The 27,769-nt window shown below is 42.1% G+C and overlaps 1 pseudogene; it reads right to left on the reverse strand.

Annotated features, from left to right (window-relative positions):
* Positions 1-2,369: 2,369 nt before the first annotated feature.
* On the reverse strand, positions 2,370-27,769 carry LOC121477610 (annotated as a pseudogene).

Genomic DNA, 27,769 nt, shown 5'->3' on the forward strand with positions numbered 1-27,769 from the left:
ATTTCAGAAAAATAAAATCAGTAAGAAAACAGAATTATGCTTATTGAACAAGAAGGCTAATGAGATAAACTGAAAATTTTGAAGGAATGGCTTTTCTGCTTCGATGCCCTTTATATCTGACCCCAGCTTTAGTCCCTGGTCCCTCCTCTGCTAGATCTTGCTGTTGTTTGTTTTAAAAATACATGCGAGTTTGAGCCCCACATTAGGTGTGAAAATTACTTAAATAATCTTTAAAAAAATTAAAAATAAAATAAAAATGCATATAAGCCTCATGGGGCAGGCTTTTTCTTGTTGAAAGTAAAGACTGTGTTTGGTTCAGGCTCAGTATTTAAGTGCTGAGCAGAGCCAGCAGCTTAAAGGAACTTCTGGCATAGGGTTAGTTTGTGGTCATCTGGGAAAGATCATGGGCAAGGCTAGTAGTCCTTGGGGAGAAGTAAGTGGCAGTTTGGGAAAACTTTGTAATCTTTAGTGACTCATGGGCTCGTTTAATAGAGATCTAAATCTCTCTCCAGAAAAATACACACATGTAAGTTACACAATATTTTGCGTATCATTTTTAGGGGATGAAAAAATTTCTTTCTTCCCTTCTAGGTTCTTTTGCTACTTAGGGCAAGTTAACAGGAAAAAAAACGAATTTAATTTTGCATGTATAAGAGCCCCATAAAATAACTCAAAGAAGTGCCAAAGCAGGAAGCTTTTATGCCTTTTAGAAAAGGGAACAATGAATTTGTGAAGAATTGGCAAAGCAAAGGGGCTTGGGTTTAGGTAGCAAATTAATAAAGAAGTAATAAGATTTATTTATGCTGGCTTCTCAGCCCTAAATTTTGTCTCGGGTGATAAGGATCCTTTCTACCTTCCTGATACAATGAAGAGGACTTTCACATGGTGAATTTATTTCCTGCTTTCAGGGGGACAGAGGAGGTTCTGATTATCTGTGCACTGGCTGTTTCTCAAGTAATTTTAATTCAAAATAATCACTATGCCAAAGTGCCATATTTTGGAGTGGCATATTCTCCCCTTCAAATTCATAAAGCTTTATAGGCCCCTCAAGCCCTTGGCCTAGAAGGTTCACACAAATGTGTGTGTGTGTGTGTGTGTATACACACACATATATAAATGAAATAAGACTATGATAAATATACTTATGTTTTTATATTTCATAGTCCAAATTAAGGAAAAGAGCAGATCTTGCAAAAACTATGACTATGTTACCTTTGGGTCCTATCTGGCTTCAAAGAAAAAGAGAGGCACATAAGAGCATCTTCTGTGTGTATGTGTAGTCTTTATAATTTTATTAACACTCGTGGAAATATTCCTTGCTTTGTGAAGGGCTGTAATTGGATATTTTTTCCATTAGATGGAGCTATATCTTTGTTACAGGAGAATTTTTTGAAGTTTATTAAAAAAGACTGTTTTATATATGAATTTTAAGGTGGAGCAGGAAAGAGATGCAAATTAAAATTGTTTTTGGAGCAGCCATGTTATTTCTAACTTTTAAAATATCTCGAGTTGTTAATATGAGTGCATTTGCACAAGTCTTATGCTTTTTTACACACCATTGATATAAAGCATATTTTTAAAACTGTTGTGATGCTCTTCAGAAAGCCCCAAAATGAACTTTTCTACTAGAAGGATAGCTGTTAACAGTATTTCAATTAGGATGTTTCTAGATACAGGTCCACAGTCACTTGTTTGTGATTCTGAAATCCAAAAACCAGATTTCACACACACAAAAAAACAAAAAACAAAACAAAAAAACAAGAAATTCAACTAAATTTGAATTCTAGATAAGCACTGAATAACATTTCTAGTGTAAGTATGTTCAATGCAGTATTAGGGACATATATAAAAATACAGAAATATTAACACATTTGATTATGGATACTGCCCTGACTTCACTAGGGTTGTTACATAATATATGGTATTTGTGCTATATTATCTTTTCAAAATTAGAGAAGTACTGAATTTCAAAATACAGTTGTCTCCAAGGCTTTTTAGAAAAGAGATTATGAATCTGTGATCATTTTTTTTAGTAAATAAGAAAAATAATTATGCAAAAGCTTATTTTTGAAGATAATATAAGGAATTAAATTTTTTTTTTAGGAGTCAATATATGTTTTATTGAAAACCTTAAATGGGTATAGGTGGGACCTATGGGTGAAGCAGAGCATCAATGACCACCTCAGTGAAGTCTTGGCAGGTGGCATAGCCATCCATGTCAGAAGTTCAAACCTGTAGGGGAGAATTGTCATCATCCCTGTGGCCTAGGCCCTATCCCTAACCTACCTCCCTCCCCCAATACACAGTTCCCTAAGGAAGCCAGCTCCAGGACAACCTAGGCTCTGTCCAGAAGATTATGGTCTAAAGATTTAAGAACGCTTCTCTGGCCCACTGTACTGAAGGGATGTGTAGGTAGTATGTCCTTGTGAGGTTGAAGGGAATAAAGGGTCTAGCTGATGGGGGTGCAGGTGGCCGATGACAGACTTGAAGTCGGTTCTCGTGCCGTAACTGCTCATGTCTCGAGTCCACATCTTGCCAACTTTGATCACCTTCTTCACTGCCTCTGCAATCATGTTGGAGTGATACTCGAGACTGAGATACCGCAGCGTGTTGGAAGCTGCTGGCAGCGTGGCTGTGGGGTTGGCTGTGTTCCTGCCCACCACCCGGGCAAATGGGTGCCGGGCGCCCATCTCAAAGACTGCATACTCTGCACTGTAGCTCTCACCAGGGACCACACCAGCTCCCCCAATCAAGCCAGCAGCCAGATTGTCAATAATGTTCCCATAGAGATTGGGCATCACCAGCACATCAAACTGGTAAGGATTCTGCACCAGCTGCATACAGCAGTTGTCTATGATCGTTGTCTCAAACTTGATTTTGGGGTACAGTTCAGCAACTTCCTCACAACATTGCAGGAACAACCCATCCCCAAGTCTCATGCTGTTGGCCTTGTGGACAGCTGTGACCTTGCCCCCGCCCCCCCTTCTTGGTGGCATAGTCAAAGGTAAACTTTGCAATCCACTGAAGTTTGGTTCGAGTGACAGTCTTCAAGCATTCACTCACAGCCCTCGCACTCTCATGTTCCAATGAGCTGTATTCCCCTTCTGTCTGCTTTCGAATGGTCACTAGATCTAGACTGTTGTGTTGGGCCTTGTACCCAGGAAGTGATTTCACGTGGACTATGTTGGCAAACAAGTCCAACGTAGGCCTCAGCCGCATATCGTAGGGGGCTAACTCCCCCTTATACTCCCTCGGGGTATGGATCTTTCCAGCGATGGCCACCTTGTTCTCCTTCATGGACTCAACACCTGCTCCAGCTTCTCCTAGATGCCATATTCTGCACCTCGCTCAGGTGATGCTCCTGGAACTCCGCTGGGACAGAGGCAGCCTGGAACACCTCCTTGATAGCGTGCCTCAGTTCAGGCCCCACAGGTCTGGCAGCAGAGTCATGGGCAAGGCGCCCTGCACCCCCATGCCCTTGGCCTGGCTCCACAAGGCACTCTGGGCCGTGGCCGAGGCACCCAGGGGCTCACACCACTGAGGGCTGCCGTTTTCGCTGCACCAAGTCACGTGGGAAGTCTTGTTTTGTTTTGTTTTGTTTTTAATCCAAAATTAGGTCCTTATAGGTAGTATGACTAGAAATTAACCTTCGGATTTCCTTTTCAAAAGTATGTCTTGATTTTCTGCTGTCTTTAAGAAAGTCAGAAAAACAATGTAGAGGACAGTGCACCTACAATTCAAACTGCAGAAACGGTGAAGAAATCATTTAGGCCTCTCCTTCGCTAATGAAAGCGAGGTGGTCGTCTTTCCTTTGCTTCACATCAGACCCTATAGAAGGAAACCACCTAACTTCCTAGGCATTGTATTCCAGAAGGCTGTTTGGTTGTTTGGCTTTTTTAAAAATTAATTAATTAATTAATTTATTTATTTATTTATTCCTGAGAGACACAGAGAGAGAGAGGCAGAGACACAGGCAGAGGGAGAAGCAGGCCCCATGCAGGGAGCCTGATGTGGGACTCGATCCCAGGACCCCAGGATCATGCCCTGAGCCAAAGGCAGATGCTCAACCACTGAGCCACCCAGGTGTCCCTGGAATGCTGTTATTTTGTACTTAGGAAATGCTTTCTAATTTGTCTTAAATTTGTCTGCTTTCAGTATATATTTATAGAATACCTATAGATTTTCTCAGATATGTATTTCTAGCTTAAATAATCTCAAGTCTCTTCAAAATTCTTCCATTATAGCCATTTACCAAACTTTATTACTATTACTACTAATAATCTTGTGTGTGTGTATATATATAATCTTGTATAATATGTATATTATATAATATATATAATATGTATATTATATATATATATATATAATCAGTGTCAGTATTTATGATGTGTCTATTAGGTCTTTTCCTTCTAGGTCTTTTTAACCACTTCAATTTCTTTTAACTTAGAAAATAGGTCTTTGCTCAATGAATCACCTAGTGTTCCCTTTTTCTTTTACATATGTGTGTATATTGCATGCATCTTTATAAACGCTGGAGGTTAAGAATGTGTGGCTTATTATCACTCTGCATAAATACTTGATTCCTAAAAATGCTTTTTTTCCATTTATGTGACTCAGGTAGGGAGAAAACTTCAAAGTTGGATTTGAACTTGAGATGGTTCAGATGAATTATGAATGAATTATATTTTTGTCTCTGCAAAAACATAATTCTGTGTGTTATTTTTCTCCTATTTTGCATTATAAAAGCCATCCCTGTATCTGTAGCTGTCTGGAGTTTGATGATTTGGTTATTTCACCCTCAGGCTAGTGTTGTACAGACATATTTTGGTTATACGAGGAAATAGACACTCTCTAGTAGTTTAGAATGAAGCTCTGGAGAGAACCTGGTTTTGTCCCTGGGACCTCCCTCAGTATAAACTAAGGGTGAGGAAAACCCATTATGAAGGCCTGTTGTGAGCACTTGTGTGAATGTAGCAGAGAAAATAAAATCATTTATAATTCCCCTTCACTTTATAAAGAAGGCTTCTAATTTGCTAGCCACTGGAATACAAGTGTGCAGGTTGGAGGGGAGAGACTGAGGGAAGGAAAGGCACCAGTGGGGCCAGGAACTCTGTGGGGTGAAGGGTGAAAACCCCAGGTGGTAGCAACACTGGAGAGTCAGCTCTGATTTGGATGTTTGCAGCAGTTTGCTGAACATGTCTAGTGTAAGACCCCTTTACTGTTTCTCCTTTGAGACCTGTAGTAAAATCTATTTTTTTAAATATGCAAATGCTGGGAATGACTGTGTTTCTTGTGTAAAGCAGGGCAGGGACCTAATGTCCTAATTGGTGTGGGGAGAAGACAGAGTCAGCCTGTAAGGGTGAGTGACAGCCTATATCTTCATTATGAAGGAAAACACTTAGGGCACTGCCTGGCAGGTCTAGGAGTCTAAAAACCCTTCTGCACCCATTGTCTGAGAGAGAAGAAGGTGTTTTGTAACAGGGAACAACAGTGGACATTTATGACATTGGAACAGAGTTGTATCTGCAAAGGTCTGTGCTATAATAATTAGAGACGAAGGAGCTGGCCATTAGCACAATTAAAGAAGACATTGTTTCTTAAAGTCTGAGGCTTGAACAATTGGACACAGAAAGACTATGAATTCACACATAACAAAACGAAATGAAATGTTTGAGTAAGGACTCAGGCTAGCATGTGATCTGGTTCCATGAGGGGCACAGAGACCGAGCAGTAGATGATATTAAACTAGGCTATGACAGTACAAGAATCTGGATGGGACTGAAGATTCCTCAGTAATTTCTCCAACCACTTCTGATTCACAGTTTCTTCTGAATTGAGAACAGTTTGGGGATGATACAGTTTTATTTATATGCTATGTAACATTGGTTTTGTTTTGGCCTTCATGTAAATGTTTGTTAACCTATCACAAATCACTTCTTAGTGTGAGATTGGTTCTTCTTAATTAAATTTTTTATAAAAGTCTTAGAAAAAACATTTAGGTACCTACCCTTGATAGATACAAGATTATATTTATGGTTATGTTTCTGAATCCCAGAAGGTAGGGTAGGTAAGTAGTTATCCTTATGAAAACCTGGCTCAGTAAAACTCATTTCTTCATCATTGTGACATGGGCTTGTGAATTGTACTTTGTGTGTGTGTTTGGCAATTCAGGTTTTTTTTTTCCCCCAAGATCCTTTCCCTAATTAGAAAAGTAATACACATTCTAGAAACAACACAATATGGGAAAGCATAAAGAAAAAAATGAAAGCCATACTTAATCTGACCACCCAGAAATAAAACCTTTGTGGCCCTGCCATGTTTAACTTTGAGTTTTGGAAATTAAGTTGATGAACTCCATAAAGAACAGTTCTGGCAATCACAGATTTGACCCTAGCCAAGATTGAAGTATGTATGTCCTTTAAAATTCTCGACATTCACAGGAGACATCTTCAGTGTTTTTCCAATTGTTTCTTAAATATTCTAGGATTTAAGTATTTGGAACTGCAGAAATGAACATTTGATGTATTTTTTTAAAGATTTTATTTACTTATTCATGAGACACACACACACCGAGAGAGAGAGAGAGAGAGAGAGAGAGAGAGAGACTCAGATAGATACACAGGCAGAGGGAGAAATAGGCTCCATGCAGGGAGCTCAAGGTGAGACTCAATCCTGGTTCTCCAGGACCATGCCCTGGGCTGAAGGCGGCACTAAACCGCTGAGCCACCCAGGCTGCCCCAAACATTTGATGTATTAAAATTACCTTTAACCAGTTACTTTTTTGCTTAATTTGTTTAACGACCAAACTTGAATTGTATTAATTGCTTGAGGTGTCCTAATATAGCCATACATATGTATGAAAGAGCAACAAGAAAAAGCATCCCTTTCTCTCCCTTATTATCATAGAAAAAGGGGACTTCTTTTCTCCTTTTGTTATTATATACCTTTTATTGCAAGTGCACTGTATATTACCGTATTTTAACCTCTTTACATGTTGTCTGTGCTGCTTTTCTGATTTTACTCGAATAAATAAGCTGGAAATAAGTGAAGAATGTAATTTTAAATAATTAGGACTTGATATCCTAATTATTATTACTACCCATCTCACTCTGTAATAATTTTAAAATTATTAAATTCTCCAGGCAAAGTCAAAAACACTAAGCCTGCTAGGGAATCTGTATCCATGGGTACTCTAGAGTGTTTGATATGAAATTTTATACAGGAGGACTTGCCTAGAAAGATGAAGTTCTGTGAGAGGGAGGTGTTCTGGGGATGTGTTTAACCCCCTCTAGTGGAGAGAAGAAGAGTAGGGAAAATTCTCCAAATATTTTGATTAGCCTGCAAAATTGATCTAATTAGATGATTTTCTCTGAACACATTAGACTTGCTAATTAGACTTCAGTTAGTTAAGCAATAGAAAGCTGGTCACCATTAAAAAAAAACCCTCTAATTTCCTACACACTTAAATCATCTTTACAGAGATATTTAGAAATTAACTGAAATGTCATTAGCATATTTCATTTCTTAGTCAAACCAAACAGGACAGATCCTTGATATAGAAAACACAGCTACTTACTTCATCTTTAGAAAACTTTTAAAAAGTGTGTCTTTGGCCAGATTTCTTCTCAAATCACTGTTTTAGGACAAAATCTTATCATTTCTAATAACAATCATCTACCAAAGAGGGGAAAAAATATCTGTGATCCTTGCTACTGCTGTATTCAAGAAGAAAAATGTGTCTTATGAAGGCGTCTTCAGCTGGCATTTGTCATGAATTGATGGACATCTGTTCAGCTTGGGCATTGTGCAGCTCAAAACACATTTATTCCCTTAGCATTCTTAGGGGGCTCTGTGCATTCGCCTGATGCCAAAGATAACATCTAGATCAGCAATTTCTCATAAATCATTGGAACATGGAACATGAAACAAGACGAAGAAATCAGGAATTCAATAATAAATATGGCAAGGTGCACAAACAAGAGAATTGAAACCAGATGAAAAGGAGCTTTTCAGTACAGAAGGTCAAGGAACGCTTTTCCCCTGCTCCCTCAAAGCCTTAGAATAATCCCTCTGATTGTGCTTTCCATCCAGCCATCAGCTTACTGCTCTGAGTTGGTTTTGGAATATTTATGTGATGGATTTAAGGCTTTAACATAAGACTGCAAAATTAGTGTAGTTTATTTTAGTTTGCTCAAGGCCCCAGGCCATTATGCAATGAAGAGGAAAATAGTGTTCCGTGTACTTTAAGGAGTCCTGTGCCCACATGCCTTGAAATAAGTTCTAGATACGTGTATATACATATAATTCAACTTATGCAATAGATTTTTTTAGACTTGAAACTACATATGTGATTAAAAAAAGTAATGTGAATAATTTTGTTTATAAACAAAATGTCAGAATTTCTCAGGAGCCATCTTAAGAAGATATACTTATTCTAACAATGTTAACATTCCTAAATATGTTATAGGAATAGCTCTTTGGGTCTTGCAAAGCTTTAGTTTGCTTTTAAAATAGCCTCTGTAGTAGCAAATCATCATTTGTCAGTGAGTTTGAACTTTTAGAAACATAGTCATTTGGTGACAAGTATGATAAATGATATAGGTGAAATGATTTTCTTACTAAATACAATGTAAAATAATAAATTAACAATAAGAGTGGTTTTGAAAGCATTTCTGAGGAAAAGTTACAAAATATAACCTATGCCTCCCTATACAATTATTCCATTTACGAGGTGAGCATTGAGACTTTTGGATTCTGTTTCACCTTTTAACAAAGAACCTTGTTTTACTTTTATTTTTAATATTTTAATTTAATTTTTAAAGATTTTACTTATTTATTTATTTGACAGAGAGAGAGAGCACGAGCAGGGGGAGTGGTAGGGAGAGGGAGAAAAAGGCTCCCCATGGAGGAGGGAGTCTGACCCTTATGCAGAGCCTCCATGCAGGGCCTCTATTCCAGAATCCCGGGATCATACCCTGAGCCAAAGGCAGATGCTTAACCGACTAAGCCACCCAGGTGCCCCAATTTAACTTGATTTTAAGTGCATGATGGGAACTCACTTTTAAAGAGCATCCTACATATCAGGAGGGCATGAGATGTAATGAGCACTGGGTGTTATATAAGACCGAGGAATCACTGACCTCTACCTCTGAAACTAATAGGACACTGTATGTTAGTAAATTGAATTCAAATAAAAAAATAAAGAGCATCCTGAAGCAGTCATTACAAACTAAAGAAATTATTTATTATGTGAATAAAAAAATAAGTAGTTGATCACTTTGCAAGTTTAGTTGTATAAATACTTGTATGTTATTGTTTCTTTTTTAATCCAGATGTTTTCTTCATGGCATATTTTGTGATTAAATTAACTTTAAAATACTGAGTCGATTCATTTTGGTCCCTTGCCAGTCTCCTTAAAGTTGTTTGTTTACCCTTGATTTCAGTTTCCCATATCAGCCTTATCAGAACTGAAGCCTTGCAACACAGGCAGATGGATCTTTGGATCTTCGATCCACCTCCCTCAGTGCCCCTCTGAGCTGCTTTCAAAGGATGACTTCTTTCCATGTGGAGATGCATTTCTCCCCTATGATTGTCACAGGGAAAAAACTGCCTAATTCGGTTTTGTCTTCTAGGTTTCTTTTCCTTTTATTTCTTCTTTTAAAGATTTTATTTATTTATTCATGAGAGACACACACAGAGAGAGAGAGGCAAAGACACAGGCAGAGGGAGAAGCAGGCTCCATGCAGGGAGCTGGGTGTGGGACTTGATTCCAGGACCCGGCGATCAGGCCCTGAGCCGAAGGTAGATGCTCGACTGCTGAGCCACCCAGATGTCTCATCTCCTAGGTTTCTTTCTTTCTTTTTTAAAGATTTTATTTATTTATTCATGAGAGATACAGAGAGAGAGGCAGAGACATAGGCAGAGGGAGAGAAGCAGGCTCCATGCAGAGAGCCCAACATGGGACTTGATGCCAGGTCTACAGGATCATGCCCTTGGCCAAAGACAGGTGCCAAACCACTGAGCCACCCAGGTGTCCCTAGGTTTCTTGATACACAGGTAGGCACTGTCACTTGTGTAGGTATAGGTATAACACCTGGATCCAAGTCCCAGCCTCCTACCTGCCAACTGTGTGATCTCATCCATGTTGCTAAATTGCTCTGTATCTCAATTTTCTCATGGGAAAATTGGAAAAACTCATAGTTTCTAATGTATAAGTTGTAAGGTTGAAATGAGTTAACATATTTAAAATGCTTGGTACATGGTGAGTCTCAGTGAACATTTGACATTATTATTACATTAAAATAAATATACAGAGGGGGCCTTATTGCTGTCATTAATTTATTTATAATTTAGAAATTTATGGAGGACATTTTCTCATGCCTGTAAACGTATGTCATAGCTGATAGTATTTCAGCTTATGGATGCACCATGATTTACTCATTAATCCCTTGTGTTTCTATCTTTTTGCTGTTTTAAGTAATGTGATAAATTTGTTTATCCTTGTTTTCTTAAAATAGTAGTGGTTTCTGAACAATTTCATAGGGTGTGTACATTTTTAATCCTTTTGATATTTTCTTTCCAAATTGGCCGTAGAAATATATCAATTTATATTCACATCTGTAGAGATGATGTGGATCTCCATAGCCTGTTGTGCACACTTCCATCTGCTTACCCAGCGTAATCTCTCCTCCGCTATGTTGGCCTACTAACCACCTCTGCACGTTACTGGTCTCCTCTCATAGAAAAATAGCTTTTACTGTTTCAGTCACTCAAATCATAATCAATGATGAATATATTAGGGATATAAGTATCCCAAATGTTTGCTTTTTCACATTACCTTTGTCTTTAATCTTGGGTCCGTTTCTTCTGTCCCTACTCCTTTTTCCTTACATCTTGTTATGTATCTGTCTCTCCAGAAAGGTTCAAGTTCCAGCCTCGGGAATGTTCTTCAGACGTGCCATCACCAGACTTCTTAGAAGCCGAGGGTCACTGCAGCACAAAAATCTGATGCTCCTTTAAGCCAGATGAAATGTAAGAGGGAAAGGAGGAAGGGTTAGAATTTTTAAAAAAGCAAAGAAAAACCATAAAATAAGGGACAAAACAGGCACAGACAGGAGGAACCTCTATTTTGGGGCATGATTTTAAGGTAGAGATCATATATGGAAACGTTGTTTATATACTTAAATGAAAACATAATCAGGAGACATTTTTAAGTGTAAAAACGAGGCGTGGAATATGTGTCGAACACCGTGTTCCTATTTGCATTAGTAAGTGGGGTGTAAGAATTATGTGTGTTCCTGGTTTATGCATACTACCCCTCTGACGGAACACAAAAGACTCTGGTGGCTCTCGTGAAACCCTGCAGAGGCAAACTGGGGAGTGGTGAACAGGGATGTGTAAAGATTCTTTTTCTCTGTCCTTTGGTACTGTTTGAATTTGAACTACATGAACGCGTTGACTATTTGAAAGCAGGAAAGTAAAATATGTGAGAACTTCTCTCTCATATGTGAATATCTTGTGTTACTCCTTAACTTTTTGAGGGTGGTATTCTTCTTAGAACCTACTTCCTTCCTTTATCCCAAACTGTCTCATTAGTGCACATCATAAAGATTCCCTGAGACTAAAAGGCATTCTTCTGACGTAATTATTAATTATAATTTCAATTATCCACAGGCTAAATATGATAAATCTCTGTCATATAAAATCTTTTCTTTTTCTTATTTTAAGTAGGCTCCAGGCCCAGCATGGAGACCAATGCAGGGCTTGAACCTATGACCCTGAGATCAAGACCTGAGCTGAGATCAAGAGTCAGACACTTAGCCAACTGAGCCACCCAGGTGCCCCTCGGCTATGTAAAATCTTTGCAGGTTATCTTCCTTTTCATTTTATGTTAGGAGAAAACTAAGGACTTGTGGCTTCAGGGAACAGCAATTATTTCCAGGTTTCATAGAATCAGTGGCAGGCAAAAGAGCTAAGCTTTCCTTTATTTTCTCTTTCTTTTTCTTTCTTTCTTCTTTCTCTTTCTTTCTTTCTTCTCTCTCTCTCTCTCTCTCTCTCTCTCTCTCTCTCCTCATTATGTTTGGGCTCCCACAGCTATATATTCTAAAAACATTTGGCTTTTTTTTTTTTGGAGGTACTTTAATCAAACACAACTCGAAATGATTCACTTGGACAAGTGGTCTTAACAGCAAGGAAAACAAACACTTTATGAAAACAACATCTATAAGACCAAGCCTCCTGTCTTTTATCTTTACTATTTTCTCTGAGTCTGGCATGAAATAGACACACACCAGCCTCCACAGGGGGTTAAATAGAGAACCATCCAAACATCACAATATGCCGTCCAGAATTTTGATGACTTCCATTCCCTGACTCTGGTGCACAATGCCTGGCTCGTGGTGCAGAGACCATGATGTCCTGCCCTGGACAGATATTTGCAGTGGGTGCCAGAAACAGCGGTTCTCTCAACCCCGCCCCCCTCTCCTCCGGCAAAGATGCACATGTCTTAGAGCAAGCCTCTATCCTTTTTCTAAGGAACTGAGCAAAAATAGCGTGTTTTACGTCTGGCTTAAAGTCCATTTTTGCTCCATCTTGGAGGGTCTTTGCTCCCGCTTCATTTTAGGTCAGTTTCAGCACTTATTGTATCTCACTTGTTTAGTTCACTAAGCTCTTACATCAAACATGGGAATGGAGGGAGAATGAAAGGTTCTGGAGGATCTGCTTTTAGAGGGGGAACAGGACAAAACAGGGCTAAGGCTTGGGTTCCTGGATTTTCAGATCTCAGAGAAAAGAACCTTCTCTGAAATCCGAACTCAGAGACCACACAGTAGCCTTTAAATCCAGACGGGTCTTATATAGGGAGAAAATAGTACGTGGAAGTACACTGAATTGAGTAGAGTTGTGGGTATTCCTATATTCTTTATAGCTTTTTATACTTTTCAAATTTCCTACTGTGAGCCTACAACTTCGTAGGTCTGTAGGTTGGAGGACTTACGTTATCTCTTGGAATCTCTCTCTTAGAAAGGATCTTGAAAATGGAGGTAAGAGTAAGCATTTTTAAGATTTGACATGAAATGAGACCATAATCAGTGCCTGACATGGAGTCGTTGCTCAGTGAACACTGGTCTCTTCACCATCGGGCTCTTCATCTTCCCTGTTCATTAGAGTCCGTGGTTTGATTTAGGACCAGCAGGGAGGTCACTTCTGTCAGAGAAAGTCTGTCCACCCCAGCAGTTCTCAGATTTTAGCATGAGTCAGAAGCACCATGAGGGCTTGTCCAAAGCAGACTGCCGGGGGTGTCATCTCTCAAGTTCCTGTCTCCCCAGGCCCGAGCTGAGGGCTGAGAATTTGCATTTTTAACAGGTTCCTGGTGATGCTGCCGCTGCCGGTCTAGAGGCACACTTTGAGAACTGCGGCTCTGCAAGATGCACAACAAAGGTCAATTTCAAATCACTCTGAGTATAAATCTCTGATCTCTGTCTTTCCTCCTTCGCCTCCTCCTGATTCATTTTATTTCATATTTGGAAGTTATAGAAACCACCAAACTCTGTGTGTTTTTCCCCGGTCTGTATTTTTTTGTCGACAGCTCAAGTCTCTTCTTAGGTCAAAAAACAAAAAAAAACAAAAAAACAGGAGAGAGCAATAATGTTGTTATGCTTTAAGTATCTTGTTTCATTTAGATACCAAGAGAAAGAGAAACAAGCATTCTCTGGACATTCACTAATCTCAACTGATGTTGTCTACTAATAAAAGATAGTCTCTTTGATGACCGGTGCCTAAAAAAAAATATTGGAAACTCTATAGGCACCCTGGTGCCAAGAAACATTTTTGACATTTAGGACTTGTTTAATCTTTTATCAATATAAATATTTGAAAAATAAAATGATCAGGAAAATGGCTAAGGAAAACATTTCAGGTCAGTGCTTGGAATAGCAGGTCATGTTCAGTGCGGAGCCTGTAAAAGCCCTCTTTGTCCTCCTAAACTCTGTAGGATAGAAGTTCTTTGCTTGGGACCCTGAAGTCAAGTGCAAGATGGTCTATTTGCTTATGTTCATTTTTTCTGGGAAGGTGGTTCATGTTTTCCAATGGATGGTCAAAGGGACTTTGACTCAGAAAGGGTTAATGCTGCCTTGGAGACTTGCTTGATCAAAAGCCACGTGTTAATTTCGTGGTGAAGAAAGCAAATTTCTAGCAAGGGAGAAGTAGCTGGTAGGATGAGCTGGTGTGTGGCCCACTGAAAGATGAATGAGGAGTGAACTCTACCAATGAACTGTGGCAGAGAACCATTTTTTTTCCTCTCATCTATAACACAGAGGTAATAAAATACTTACCTAGTGGAGCTGTTGTCGAATTCAATGAGTTATTTGCAAGGCCCTCAGGATAGTATCTCCTATATGGTGGATGCTAAATAAACGGTAGCCAGTAGCAGTGGAAGTCCTAGCAGCCTTATGGTGAGCGCTACAGAAGCACCAGAAGCAAAGATCTCCAGCATCTTTTGGGTTCCAACTGAAGGATCAAAGGTCTCCTGTGAGGTAGTGTTATTACCCTCATCTTACTAGTAATGACACTGAGGCTCGTTTCCAAAAGGACTCAGGGCAGGCTGTTATTTTATGCCGCGTCCGTGTATTAGAGCCATATTTTCTGTCAGTAAAATTGTATCATATCATTCTGTAAGGTACATATGAATATTTCACCCATTGTGTTTTGTAGGGAGCACTGTGATTTCCAAGCACTCAACCTTTCAAACAAGTATGAGAAGCACTGGTCAAAGTGCTGTTTTGGAAAATAGCCTACTAAAGGCTGGGAATCTCAATAATCTGGTACTGAACCCATGATCTACCTACTGAACCACTTCCCTGGCTAGGAGTAACACTTGTCTCCCTATATTATTCTCCTTAGAATTAGTTTTGTATTTAACCAAAAACTTAGCTTAAAAAAAATAGAAATAAAATGCACATTGACACACAGCAACAGCACATTTATACTACTTAAAATACGTGTTTTCTGAAAAAGGTGACATCAGACTCTGAACCAGATAGTATTTTTTAAAGATTTTATTTATTTATTTATTTATTTATTTATTTATTTATTTATTTATTGTGGGGGAGAGAGAGAGAGCGAGCACATGTGAATGGGGGAGGGGCAGAGGGACCGAGCAGTAGAGAATCCCAAGAAGACTCCATGGTGAGTATGGATCCCAACTTGGGGCCTGATCTCAGGACCCCAAGATCATGGCCTAAGCCAAAACCAAGAGTCAGATGCTCAAGCTACTGAGCCACCCAGGCACTCCAGCACTTACACTCTGGTGATGATAACACTCAGCAGAAATGCTTACTATTACTCTCAGCTAATGAATCTCCTGTGTTTTTACAGTGCCTTCTCTTAGAAAAGGACTTCACAAATGGAGGAGTTAGGTTCTTGCTACTTGAAGTGTGATCTACACCCCAGTAGGATCAGCATCCCCAGAGAGCTGGTTAGAAACATCGGAATCTCAGGCCCGCCCAGACCTGCCTCATCAAAGGTACATCTTAATAAGATCCTCAGGTGATTCACATTAATATTTGAGAGGCATTGGTTAGGTAGCCAGAAAGTTTCTTCTGGAGATTATAAGCACATTTCCAGGGTGTGGAGATGGTTTCTATTTCCTACCTCTCTTCTTTCCAGCATGTGTGCAGGTTGGTACCAAGTGTAGCTCTTGGCTTGCTGGAGCTGCTCTCTTATTCTCCCTTTGTGGTTTCCGACTTATGCTGCATGTGAGGATGTGCCCCACTTCGACCAGGGTTATTTGCCACCTTCTCCTGAAAAAGCCTAGAGTCCAGAGAATTCAGAGACTAGACAGCAGCAGTCCTCCAGTTGACCAAAACCTTCTGGTTGAGCACTACGAGGCAAAGTATTAAGGCTGCACTCCCCAGTGACAGAGCTTCTAGAGCAAATTTATTTATTTATTTTTAAGATTTTATTTATTTATTCATGAGAGACACAGAGAGAGAGGCAGAGACACAGGCAGAGGGAGAAGCAGGCTCCATGCAGGGAGCCCAACATAGGATTTGATACTGGATCCCAGGATCATGCCCTGAGCCAAAGGCAGCCACCTAACCTCTGAGCCATCCAGGCGTCCCTAGAGCAAGTTTAAAATGACTTAAAAATGAAAGAAATTGCCACTGACGACTCCAATCCATAATAATTAGGAGCTTGCTGGAGGGAAGGAGAGATTGGGAAGTGATAAGCTGAGAGAAATTTAAAATTGCAACACTGTTTTGACTTTTGGTTTTAACCCCTTGCTGGGGTCCTGTTCTAGCTAAAGGTGAGCCATGTACGTAACAGAACTTCTGTGTTTGGTCAAAGTACTTTACCCCATATTCAAGGGTGATGATTTTCAGGGAGCATGTTTGTATTGGGGAAGCAAATTTGATCCCACTATTGGTCAAGAATAAGGTGACCAAGTGGATTCTGGAACTGTCATTTCAATGTCAGTATCACAAAGGATTTAGAATTGTTATTATATTGTATTGTTACTGTTATTAAAATGGTCCCCACACTTGGGGAAGAGGCACCCCAAAGGAGATAGCAAATGTTGGCAGGTCCCCAAAGAGAAGAAGAGAGAAAACAGAGTAGGCTTCATGGGTGGGAACCAAGAAAGTTAATCCTTTGGGGGCCAGCCTTTGACAGGGCAAAGAGCCCCGACACTCTGCAGCAGAAAGCCCGATGTGGTCTGTCAGGCTTGGGGAGGTATGTGGTTTGTTGGAGGTCACGGAGCTAGAAAGAGGCAGAGCGGGACTAGAATCAAGTCCGGTGAGCTCCTTGGCCTGGAGAGGTCCAGGCTAGGAAAGGAAGTTTACTTTCAAACTTAGCTGCTTCAGAATCATGTGGAGGGCTTGTTGGAACAGTGCTGGGCTCCACCCCAGAGTGGGGTGTCTGACTCAGTGGGTTTGCAGTGGGGTCTGAAGGACTGCATTTCTAACAAATCCCCAGGCAGTGCTGATGCTGCTGGCTCAGGGACCAAACTCCGAGAACCTCTCTCCTATTGGCTCGCTACTACTAGAAGGGCAGTCCTGATAATGCCTTCCTGACAGGCCATTATTATGGTCCTAACCTCCTAAGGGGGGGTTGGCCTGCTAAACTATAGCAGAGAAAAATATTAATGCCCAGTGGGGATAGGAATGACCAATGTATGCATTTTCAGATTTCTCCTCCTTTTTAACATCCCTGCTCCTCTTCCCCTTCCTAGCTTCTCAATGGGTGAAGATTCTTGCTTGATGGTTAACTCCTAGGTTCTTTTCAATTGTGCTAAATCCTGGAATTAAGACCAAAGCAAGACTAAAAGAAGCCTGAGAAGCTAAACGGATGTACCCAATCAAGTGTTAAAGGGAGATGGATTAAGAATCCACTTAGGCTGGGTACTGAGAAGAGTCATGGAGGAGAATAGAGAGCAAGAGAGCAAGGAGCTTTGGAGAGTGAGGGGTTCCAGAATAACCAGAGGAGCTGAGAGCAGGAGGGGAAGAGGGGAGAAGTGTTCAGTGGGCCATGGGCCAAATGCCTTTCTTGTCCTTCAGCAGATGCAATTACAGATTGAAGTGTCTTTTTGCTCCTAAACTGTTTCTTTGAATGTAATAACACGTGAATCTGGGCCATGTGGGTCCTAGGATTGATTTGGGACACAGACTTGGTCTGCCAGTAGTGATGATGGCTCTCTTCTGACTCGTCCACAATGCATTCTCTAGTTCTTATTATAATAAGCTGGGAAAGGATGCCCAAGGAAATTTAAGAACTCTGATGTATCTCAGTGTCAGTGATTCCTTAATCTGTGCTAGGATTCTTTGCTGTTACCTCCAAATATTCAGTACAAGCCTATTAGACAAAACAGCATCGCCTTGGAGAATGAGGAAAGGGATAGTGTGTCCGCGTTGGGCACACAGTGATCATGGAAAGGACACAGCTGATAAGAGCCGTGATGAGGAGAGCAGAGGGGATGGGAATGAGACCAGAAGAGGAGGAGGTCTGGAACAAGAGCTGGCAGGTGGGTACCAGGATAACGTAAGTGCTCCCAGACAATTTGTGGGAAGCACTGGCTTTCTTAAAGTTATAGTTATTTTGTTTGGCTATTAAGGCAAAGATGATCCCAAAGGCTGGAGAATAGTGGTGCTTCCCAATGGGGAAGAAGAGGGTTGGGTCCTTTATGCAATTTTTGTTAACTTTTGTAACTACATTGAAATGTACAACTGAGGGATCCCTGGGTGGCGCAGCGGTTTGGCGCCTTCCGTTGGCCCAGGGCGCGATCCTGGAGACCCGGGATCGAATCCCACGTTGGGCTCCCGGTGCATGGAGCCTGCTTCTCCTCCCTCTGCCTGTGTCTCTGCCTCTCTCTCTCTCTCTGTGACTATCATAAATAAAATAAAATTCTTTAAAAAAAAAAAAAAAGAAATGTACAACTGATCTGCCTTGAAACAAGGGGCCATTATGCTAAGAGGCAAGTCAGAGCTGGAGGGCTCTGACTTAACAGGAGCCCGGATGTGATGAAGAGAGAGAAAAACCTCATAGGAAAGCTGCATTTTGATATGTTCCCAGGTGGTTTTATCCCGATCAAAGAGGTTTGGACAAGGAATTTAAACATCTGGATTACAAGAACTCTTTAAAGAACACTGGTATTCTCAAAGGACCCTGGAGCCCGGTTTAATGTAACCGGTTAGTTTTTAGACTAAAAACCATCTGCCTGGCTCTGAAAACTTGGAGAGCAGTGTTACTTTCAAGTACACTGACACAATATCAGCTTCTTGCATTTTTTTTTGGAGGCTCAGCTTCCCATAATCTCAGTTTTGCTGTTCTCATTGAACCCTACTTTCCAGATTGAAAAACTTCAGTTTTTCAGGAATATCCGATTTTGTGATATGTTGTAATTATACTCTTCATTGTCTCATTGTCATATCTATCATTATTGTATATCATCTATGTGTCATAAAAACAGCCTGGATGCACATTCCAGGATGCCCACGCAAGCCGAAACATGATTCTGTTCCCTTCCCACCCCCCACGTCCTCCACTTCCTTTTGTCTTCTCCTCTGCGAAGCTGCCCTTCCTTCCCAGCTCCTCTTCTTTTCACACCCACAGAGAACCTGATTCCAGTAGTGAGAAAAACTTGTGAAACAAATATTTTGGTTGTATTACAAATCAGTTGTCATTTGTTTTCCATTTCCTCTAACTATTTACATCTGCCTCCCTGCCTGGGTTTATTTGAAGAGGAGAATGCACACTCAGGCGTTAGTGCAGCAACACAAACGGGATGATGTCCGCAGTGCCACAGCATGCTCAATCTAAGTGTTTGCTGTAAAAGATTTCCATAAGTCAATCGGAGAAAGACAATTATCATGTGGTTTCACTCATGTGGAATATGAGAAATAGTGAAAGGGATTATAAGGGAAAGGAGGGGAACTGAGTGGGAAAAATTAGAGAAGGAGACAAACCATGAGAGACTTCTAACTCTGGGAAACACAAAGGGTTGCAGAAGGAGAGGTGGGCAGAGGGATGGGGTAACTGGGTGACGGACACTGAGGAGGGCACATGATGGGATGAGCACTCGGTGTTGTACTATATGTTGGCAAATTGAATTTAAATTAAAAAAATTTTCATTTTGGCAATATACTTGTAACCTTTTGAAGCGCTCTCTCTGAAGGAGCTATGGGTACAAACAGCTCTGCCAGTGGCAACCAACTTTGTAATGTAACACATTTTATAGCCATTTGCTATATTTGGAATTTTGAATCACATGGTAGATTTCATTTTATGTCTTACTTGGTTTTACTCAATATTTTATGATGCAAAATTATCTTGTCATAAAATTTGTTCGTAGAGGAAAACAGCCTTACATGGCCACATTATACTCCAGTGTACAAGGTAATCACCACCAGTTTTTGGGTAGTTAGGTAATTCCCAACTTCTTACCAAGATAAACCATGCTGCCGATGGACATCTTTGTGAACAAAAGCACCACTTGCACTTGGGACCCTTTTCATGGTATTGTCACCTTCAAGTGGAATCCTTTGGCCAAAGAATTTGAACATTTTGAGGGCTCTTGATGTATATGATCAAATCGGTTTCTGGAAAATCTGCACTGTTTTCCTACTCCATATCCACTACCTCTGACCCTGTCTCCAGCCTCCATGTAAGCTGTGTAAGAACAAAATGTGAAATGCGTGGTATACAGTACTTGGCACCTAGTGGGGACTCAATAAATGGTAGTTGGTCTTGATGGACAAGTGTATTATCACTATCGCCTCTCCCTTCCTCTCTCTGACCCTTCATAGAGGTCCAGAGCTCCCCTGGTGCTCCAGGAGTTTCTCTGTTGTGCCTCATCAGGATGTCCAGAATGATCTGTTCATGTCCTTCCTGCAGGGCACTGAGAGGGACTGACTGAGGTGATACATTTCTTGAAACTGGGGTTTTTGGAAAGAAAATGATGCGTGGTTTTACCTGCCCTGGATTTTCAATCAGTGTCTTAGGTCTGTAACTCGGTTGTTCTGAGCTCAGGCTGTACGACAGAATCATTTGGGAACTCTGTAAACAATACCAGAGCATGGCCTTGGTTGGTGGACGGTGGGGCCTCGCCACTGGCATTTTAAACATTCTTCTCAGATGGTTCTAACAGAAGCAATGGCTGAGAACCGTAACCCAAAAGATGAGTGGTTTGAATATTCCAGGTACCACGTGGCATCTACTGACAGACTCATTTGGGAGCTAGATGCCTTTCCTGGTGCCTCTCAAGGATTGGACCAAGAATATGGTATGAAATCCTAAGAGGCCTCAACCTTCAACATGTCGGCAAGTATTTGCTAACATTCTGTTTGCTTAAAAGGCCAGAGAGATCAGCCAACTCCTTCTAGAACAGTTATATTTCTCTCTGCCTTCACAATGACCACCATAATGCCTCATGAGGGAGAAACTGGATCACAAAGTGATTGATTAACTTGCTTGTCAATCTCTGCTAACAAGAGGCCATTCAAAAATCAAACCCAGAACCCTGAATCCGTGATTCTTCTACCCTTAAAAAAATTGCATTTGTTTCCTTGTGCTCATCTAACCAATTTTGATTTTAGTTTTTTGCTGTGCAGGGCCGGCATGCTTCCTCATTTTCAAAGAAGCTGGCCTGTAGGAGTGTCCCGCTGTCCCACAAACAACAACTGTGTTTCGATCAGGTATTATGGGTGTGTTCTCGACCTGGCCTAAGAGGAATGTAGCTGTATCTAGTCATCGCTTTATAAATATTGATGAAGAATGGTACAAATGTTTTAAAGGAAACTTTATCTGAAGGAGTGTCTTGGAATTCAGCTGTTTCTTTTCATGTCTTTCAGACCTCCTACCCCTGGCACTGAAATCCAAACAGCTAAGGGTGGGCCAAATCCCAGTGTTTATTCACTACCGTGGCACCAGCCATCCTGTCTCTCGTAGGCTTTGGGGCAGGGTGATGCCAGGGATTGCAATCTGCACATTCAGCCATGGTCCCCGAGCTGTGACAAATACCCCATAACGCAGTGGCTCCACTGAAGGAAGCAGTGACTTAGAGGTCACTTTCTTCACTCCTTTTAGTCTAAGGATATAAGAAAAGAAAAAGCCCATTTTTAGCAGAGAAAAACTGAGGCGAGGAAACATCGCTCGAGTTGCCTAAGGACAGTCACGCTGGCCGTACTGGAAGGGAACTTGTGCCTTGGATGGTTGTGCCACTCTGGGCCTTCTTTGCCACCTTCCTCATTTTCCTCAGTTCGTGGCTCATTTAAAAGCCGGTGACAAAGAAGCCTGCACAGAGGAGTTCATTGCTGCATTGGTTATAATAGCAAAGTTGAAATCAATTTAAATGACAAGTCAGAGGAGGATGGTTAAGAAAAAAATAAGACATATTCATTGTCTGAAATACTATTAAGAATAATAGTTAAGGAACAGTTTTTAACAACTTGGGAAAATGCTCCAAATAGAAATGATGTTTTCTGGTTCTTCTCCATCTTCCCAACCTCGAAGCCCGTGTGATACTCAGAATCTGGGCCACTGACCAGTGGGATCATCTGTGCAGGTACAGAACCTCAAGTCCCACCCCACCCTACTCAATCAGGATCTGCATTTTAACAACACCTCCAGGTGAGTCACACCATTTGAACTTTTCAAAAGCACTGATTTGAGTAAGGAGTTCTCAAAGATTCAGTCCTCACACTTCTTGACTCTAAACACCTTTGTGCCTTGATTAGTGAAGGGGCATCTGGTGGCATAGGGTTTCTGATCCCACTGGCCTCAGGTATGGCCTTGGGGACTGGCACTTGGGGAAGCCCCTCAAGTGTTTTAAACATGCAGACAAGCTTGAGGTCCGCAGTCTACGTGATTTCCCCTGCGACGGAACTGTAAGTGAAAAATGCGGGACTCCTGGGTGGCTCAGCGGTTGGGTGTCTGCCTTCGGCTCAGGTCATGATCCCGGGATCTGGGATCAAGTCCTGCATTGGGCTCCCTGCGGGGAGCCTGCTTCTCCCTCTGCCTATGTCTCTCATGAATAAATAAATAAATCTTTAAAAAAATGCATGCTACCAAAAAGCATATTCTGTGTGATACTGGTTGTGGAAAATTACATCAAGAAAAGATGGAAAGAAAATATACCTTCACAGTAACTATGGTACAATTAGAGGTTGTTTTTTTGTGTGTGTGTGTGTGTGTGTGTGTGTGTGGTGTTTGATGTGTTTTGTTTTGTTTTGTTTTGTTTTTGGTTGGGGTGGGAAGTGGGTTTCTTTATGTTTCTCTATATACAGGTAACAAAACCTAGGCCACAGATTCCGATGTGCAAGAGCTGTAACTTTATTTTTATATACTACAAATTAGTTTCTACGTTGAATCCCAATCTGCCTGTGATGAAAACTTTTCAGTGCATTCAGAGGGAGCTCTGTTCAGTCAAGGTTTGCTCAGTCCAGCCGCCACTAGCCTCTGGCAACACTGGGCCAGTTGGAAAAAGTGCCCCTTTCAGCAGCAGCGTGCGATGGCAAAGCACCAGCTAGAATTTGGCCTCTTCTTGCTCCCTGGGCAAGGTGTTGTGTAGCAATGAACAACCTGCATTCCCGTGTATGACGGTCCTGGGCTCAGCTCATTTAGGACCCTGCTTCTCTATCCAGTGTTTTTGGCAAATTCCAGGAAGGTTGGTGGTGGTGCTGGATCATGAGGGAGGCAAGGAAGGTGGCAAGTCTCACAATTCATCACTAACAACTATCCAGGCTGATGCTGGAGGTTCTTTACTGGTCCAAAGCTTCTGGAAATACCTGTCTGCTCCATGAGCCTCACGGGAAATAGGGAAGTCAGCGAGGCCATCTCATTTCCAGCTGTCTGGGGATCCCCCATGCTGCATTTGGGGTTGCTTCATCTACCTGCCACCCTCCTCAGCTCCCCTTGCATATCCCAGACCCTCCTGTGGGTTTTGTACCCTCTTCCATGGGACTGGCTGGGGAGAACACAGAGCCCCTTCTCAGTGCAATTCTTTGTGTTTCTACCCAGAGAATCCTTTGCTCCCCCGAAGCAGGCAAACTGCCTCTTGCATCACCTGAAAGTGTTCCAAATCTATTGTTTATTCATGGGCTTCCTTCCTGCTCTAGGATTTACAAACCAAACTTTGACTTGAGTCACCAAAGACATACCTCCTTCTTTGTCCAGTTTCACCCTTACCTGGCTTGATAAAAGCCTCCAACCGAATGAAAGAGGGAGGGATTCTCCTAAGGCAACACGGAGGGAAGAAAGATGTTAACATCTTTCAAGGTACTATCCATGCACTTTCCAGATATATGTGTGTAGGTCTTGACGATAAGCCAAGAAAGTGAGCTGCGGGAAAAGTCCTACAAGAATTATAAAGAAGACTATACTTTTCAACCAATCACTCTCCCTTTTTTTCTCTTCCTGCTGGAAGGACAGCTGCTACTGAACACTTCCTGGACACTTCTCCTGGGCCAGGCACTGTCAAGAGTGCTTTCTATGTGTCAGATCCTTTAGTCCTCACTATGATAGTCTCATCACCAGATTTGAAATGAGGGAACAGAGACGTGCAGAGGTGACGTAACTCACTCAAGGCCTCGCATCGAGTAACTGGCGAGTGGCACTCAGGATCCAAGGCCGGAGTTTCCCCAGGAGCCCTGCCTGGGACGCGAGGCTGCACGGCTTTCTGCTCTTACCAAGTGTATGACTTCTGTGATCCAAGGTGAGAAGATTCTCGATGGCCACTTGAAGTTCAGAGGCAACGGCCTTTGCTCCCTCACAAAGCCATTGTGAATATTTATTTTCTAAAAAGTCATCAGTAACTGTGGCTATGTTTTTGCAGGTGGCCTGGTGTCTGTTATTAAAGGGAAGATAAGGTTCAGGGTGAGAACCTGACACTGGTTTTGGCTCCTGCCTCACAGGAAGCCTGGTTTTCTCACTAGATTTTGTTGATCAAAATGGAACAAAGGCCATAAAACCCAACGCGGCGTGAGGAATGCAGCATTGCCTCCTGGGTGCTTACAGACGTTCACGTAGATGTCCAGGGGCAACACGGCTTGTGGGGTGGCACAGAGAGCTTTGTGCCACTTGATTTCATCTCACCTAGTGAAACATTGCTTTCAAGCTCATAGACCCGTGGAATCACTGACAGCCAAGAGCTGGGGAAGTTCTAGTGGGGGGAAACAACACAGGGGAGATGCTTCACCCCTGGGTGTTTGGGTGGATACACACAGGTACCCTGGAGGGCTTCTTTGATTGGAAGACAATTGGTGAATTTCTTGCAGAAGCAGCTGGAACAGAGCTGCCCCTTGTATCGGTTCTAAATACACATTCATTTCTGTCCTGTCTCCTTCCATGGAAATTAGAACTGCGCTGTGGTCTAGTCGTAGGAGTTTTGTTCAAGAGCTTTCCTTTCTTTCTTTTCTTTTTTTTTTTTTTAATTTTTAAGATAATTTATTTAGGGGGGTTGGGGCAGAGGGAGAGAGAGACTCTTAAGCTGGCTCCACACTCAGTAGAGAGCCTGATGTAGTGCTCGATCTTAAGACCCTGAGATCACGACCTGAGCCGAGATCAAGTCAGAGGCTTAACCAGCTGAGCCACCCAGGCACCCCAAGAGCTTTCCTCTCTGCACAGGCTGCCATAACAGACTGGGCAGCTTACACAACAGAAGTGTATTTTCTCATAGTTCTAGAGGTTAGAAATCCAAGATCAAAGTTCCAGCAAGGTTGTGTTCTCGCAAGGCCTCTCTGCCTGGCTGGTAGAAGGCTGCCTTCCCTCTGTGTCTTCCCATGGCCCTTCCTCTATGTTCATGAAGCAGGAGAAAGAACTCTGGTATCTCGTCTTACAAGGACACTAGTCCTATTGGATTAGGGTCCCATCCTCATGGCCTCCTTTGGTCTTAATTATCTGCTCAAAGGCTTTATCTCAAATAGAGTCACACTGGGGGTTAGGGCTTCAGTAAAGAATTTGGTGAGGGGACATAATTCAGTCCATAACATGTATTAGGTCCTGTGCTAGGAGGTAAGAATAGTGATTTATGATGACATTCTAGCCTCAGGGCTCAGGAGCTCCTACTCTAGGGATTGACTCCATAGCCATTAGCGTCATGGGAGGTACGAGAACTCTGAAGGCCCTGGAAACAGATGCCTGCATCCTGTGGTAATTCCCGTGTGGCTTTAATCATGGCTGTATCTTGAGCAAGCAGATTCCATAAATATTCTGGGTGAGTGGTGGAGGAGCTATTCTCTTGGGATGGTGAAGTTGTACTCAAGGCCCATAAAAGTATTTTTTTAAGATTTTATTTATTTATTCATGACAAAGAGAGAGACAGAGACAGGCAGAGGGAGAAGCAGGTTCTGTGGGACTCGATCCCAGGGTCTCCAGGATCACAACCCAGGCCGAATGTGGTGCTAAACCGCTGGGCCACGAGGGCTGCCCCCATAAGAATATTGATAAGATGAATTTCTGGGAAATCTGAATTAAGAGATGGGAATGAACTTTGGCAACTGGACTAAAACCCAGGACTCTCCTGGAATTCTAAGGTTTTGACCGTCTGGGACAAATTCCCTCATTTGTGCTGCACCATTCCCTCGATTGTAGCCACAGGTTAGAGTGGGAGAGGGGACAGGTCTGTGGAGTGGGAACATCCGAGACGGGGGTTGTGACAACATAGAGAGGCTACTAGCCCTTCTCACATAAGCTGTGCGGAAAAGGGAAATTCTAAAGAAGATACACCAGACAGAGAAAATGTATGCTACACAGACCCAAAGACTTTTATGCTCTGCACTAGATATGACTAAATCTCCACTCCGCAGGGCACCTTGGTGGCTCAGCGGTTGAGCATCTGCCTTTGGCTCAGGTTGTGATCCCGGGGTCTCGGGATGGAGTCCTGCATTGGGCTCCCTGCAGGGCGCCTGCTTCTCCCTCTGCCTGTGTTTCTGCCTCTGTCTCTGTGTCTGTTATGAATAAATAAGTACAATTAAAAAAAAACAAAAAACACAAATCTCCACTCTGCAGCCCAAAAGTGTCCTTGAATTTGACCCTTGAGGTTGGCCACAGCCTGTCTGGGGAAACTGTCAATCAACAAAGAACGAAAGGCCCGGGAGTGCAATTACCAGCGTCAGCCACTAGGGGGCGAGCGTGGCCTCCCACTCCTCCAAAGAGTAAGGGAAGGACCTTAGGGGGGGGGGGATATGGCTGTAGGGTGGAGCTTTTAGGGGGGCTTGGGGGACTTGGGGGGTGCGATTTAGAAGCTGTTGTGGTTTTGGGGGGAGGGATGTCAAATACCAAATTACTTAAGGACTGATAGGGTGTCTATGGACCTGGCCTTGACCTTTACAAACCTAACAGTCCCTCTATACCAGCTCCTGAAGAGTTCTGGGGTGTGATGTCCCAAACAAATAACTTCATTTAAAAAAAAAAACTAACTTATTTGTGTGTGCATGTTGTGTGTCACCCAGGAGAGCCCTATGCACCTGTGCACACACACACATGCACGCACGTTAGTAGACATGCTCACTGACTTAAATACGTTGTTAACACATTGTCTAAATATTGCTTCAGTTTGAAAAAAAAATGTTGTATTCAAATCGAGTCATCTTTTCAAAATACACCTGGAGTGAAAATACTGCCCATATTTCAGAGAGCCTTTAAATAAATAGTGGTATATCAGCTTAGGCTGCCAAAGCCAAGAGGAGATGAGTCACCAAGCCAGGGACACTGATCACAGGTAACCCCAGGTCCTCCCCGCCACCCCCTGCCATCCCCTATCCTTTCCTGGCCCCCTACACAAATATGTGGCTCATGGTTGGTACCAGAGTTTGCTGGTACTCCTCATGCTCTTGGGCCTGCTGCCTCAGGTCTCCCAGACACTGTAGCCTGCTTTCTTCTCTCAAATACTTAAGAGAAAACCTCTGAGTGCCTCCTCTATATTTGGGATTATGGGATTAAAACAAAAAGATTGAAAGCAGGAAGCCAGATTTCCCGAGAGCATTCTCAATGAGGGTTCACCTCCCTCACCTGGTCTACAGGAGGTGATCCTTACAGGCAGGGTAGGTCAAAGGGCAATGGCCCTGAGAGTCCAGAGTCAAGGCAAGAGAAGGAAAGCTTGCTCCCTGTGGGCCAAGTATCGGGCTCGGTCCCGTCAGTATCATTACGTCACTTAATCTTCACTCTGATTTGATTTGCAGGCTCTCTAGTACTATTTCCATTTTACACAGGGGAAAGCAAACACCGGAGAAGTGAAGTACCTTCTGACGGTCATACGGATCTGGCATTTGAACTTCGACAT

This window comes from Vulpes lagopus, chromosome 17, assembly GCF_018345385.1.
Source record: "Vulpes lagopus strain Blue_001 chromosome 17, ASM1834538v1, whole genome shotgun sequence".
Taxonomy (NCBI): domain Eukaryota; kingdom Metazoa; phylum Chordata; class Mammalia; order Carnivora; family Canidae; genus Vulpes; species Vulpes lagopus.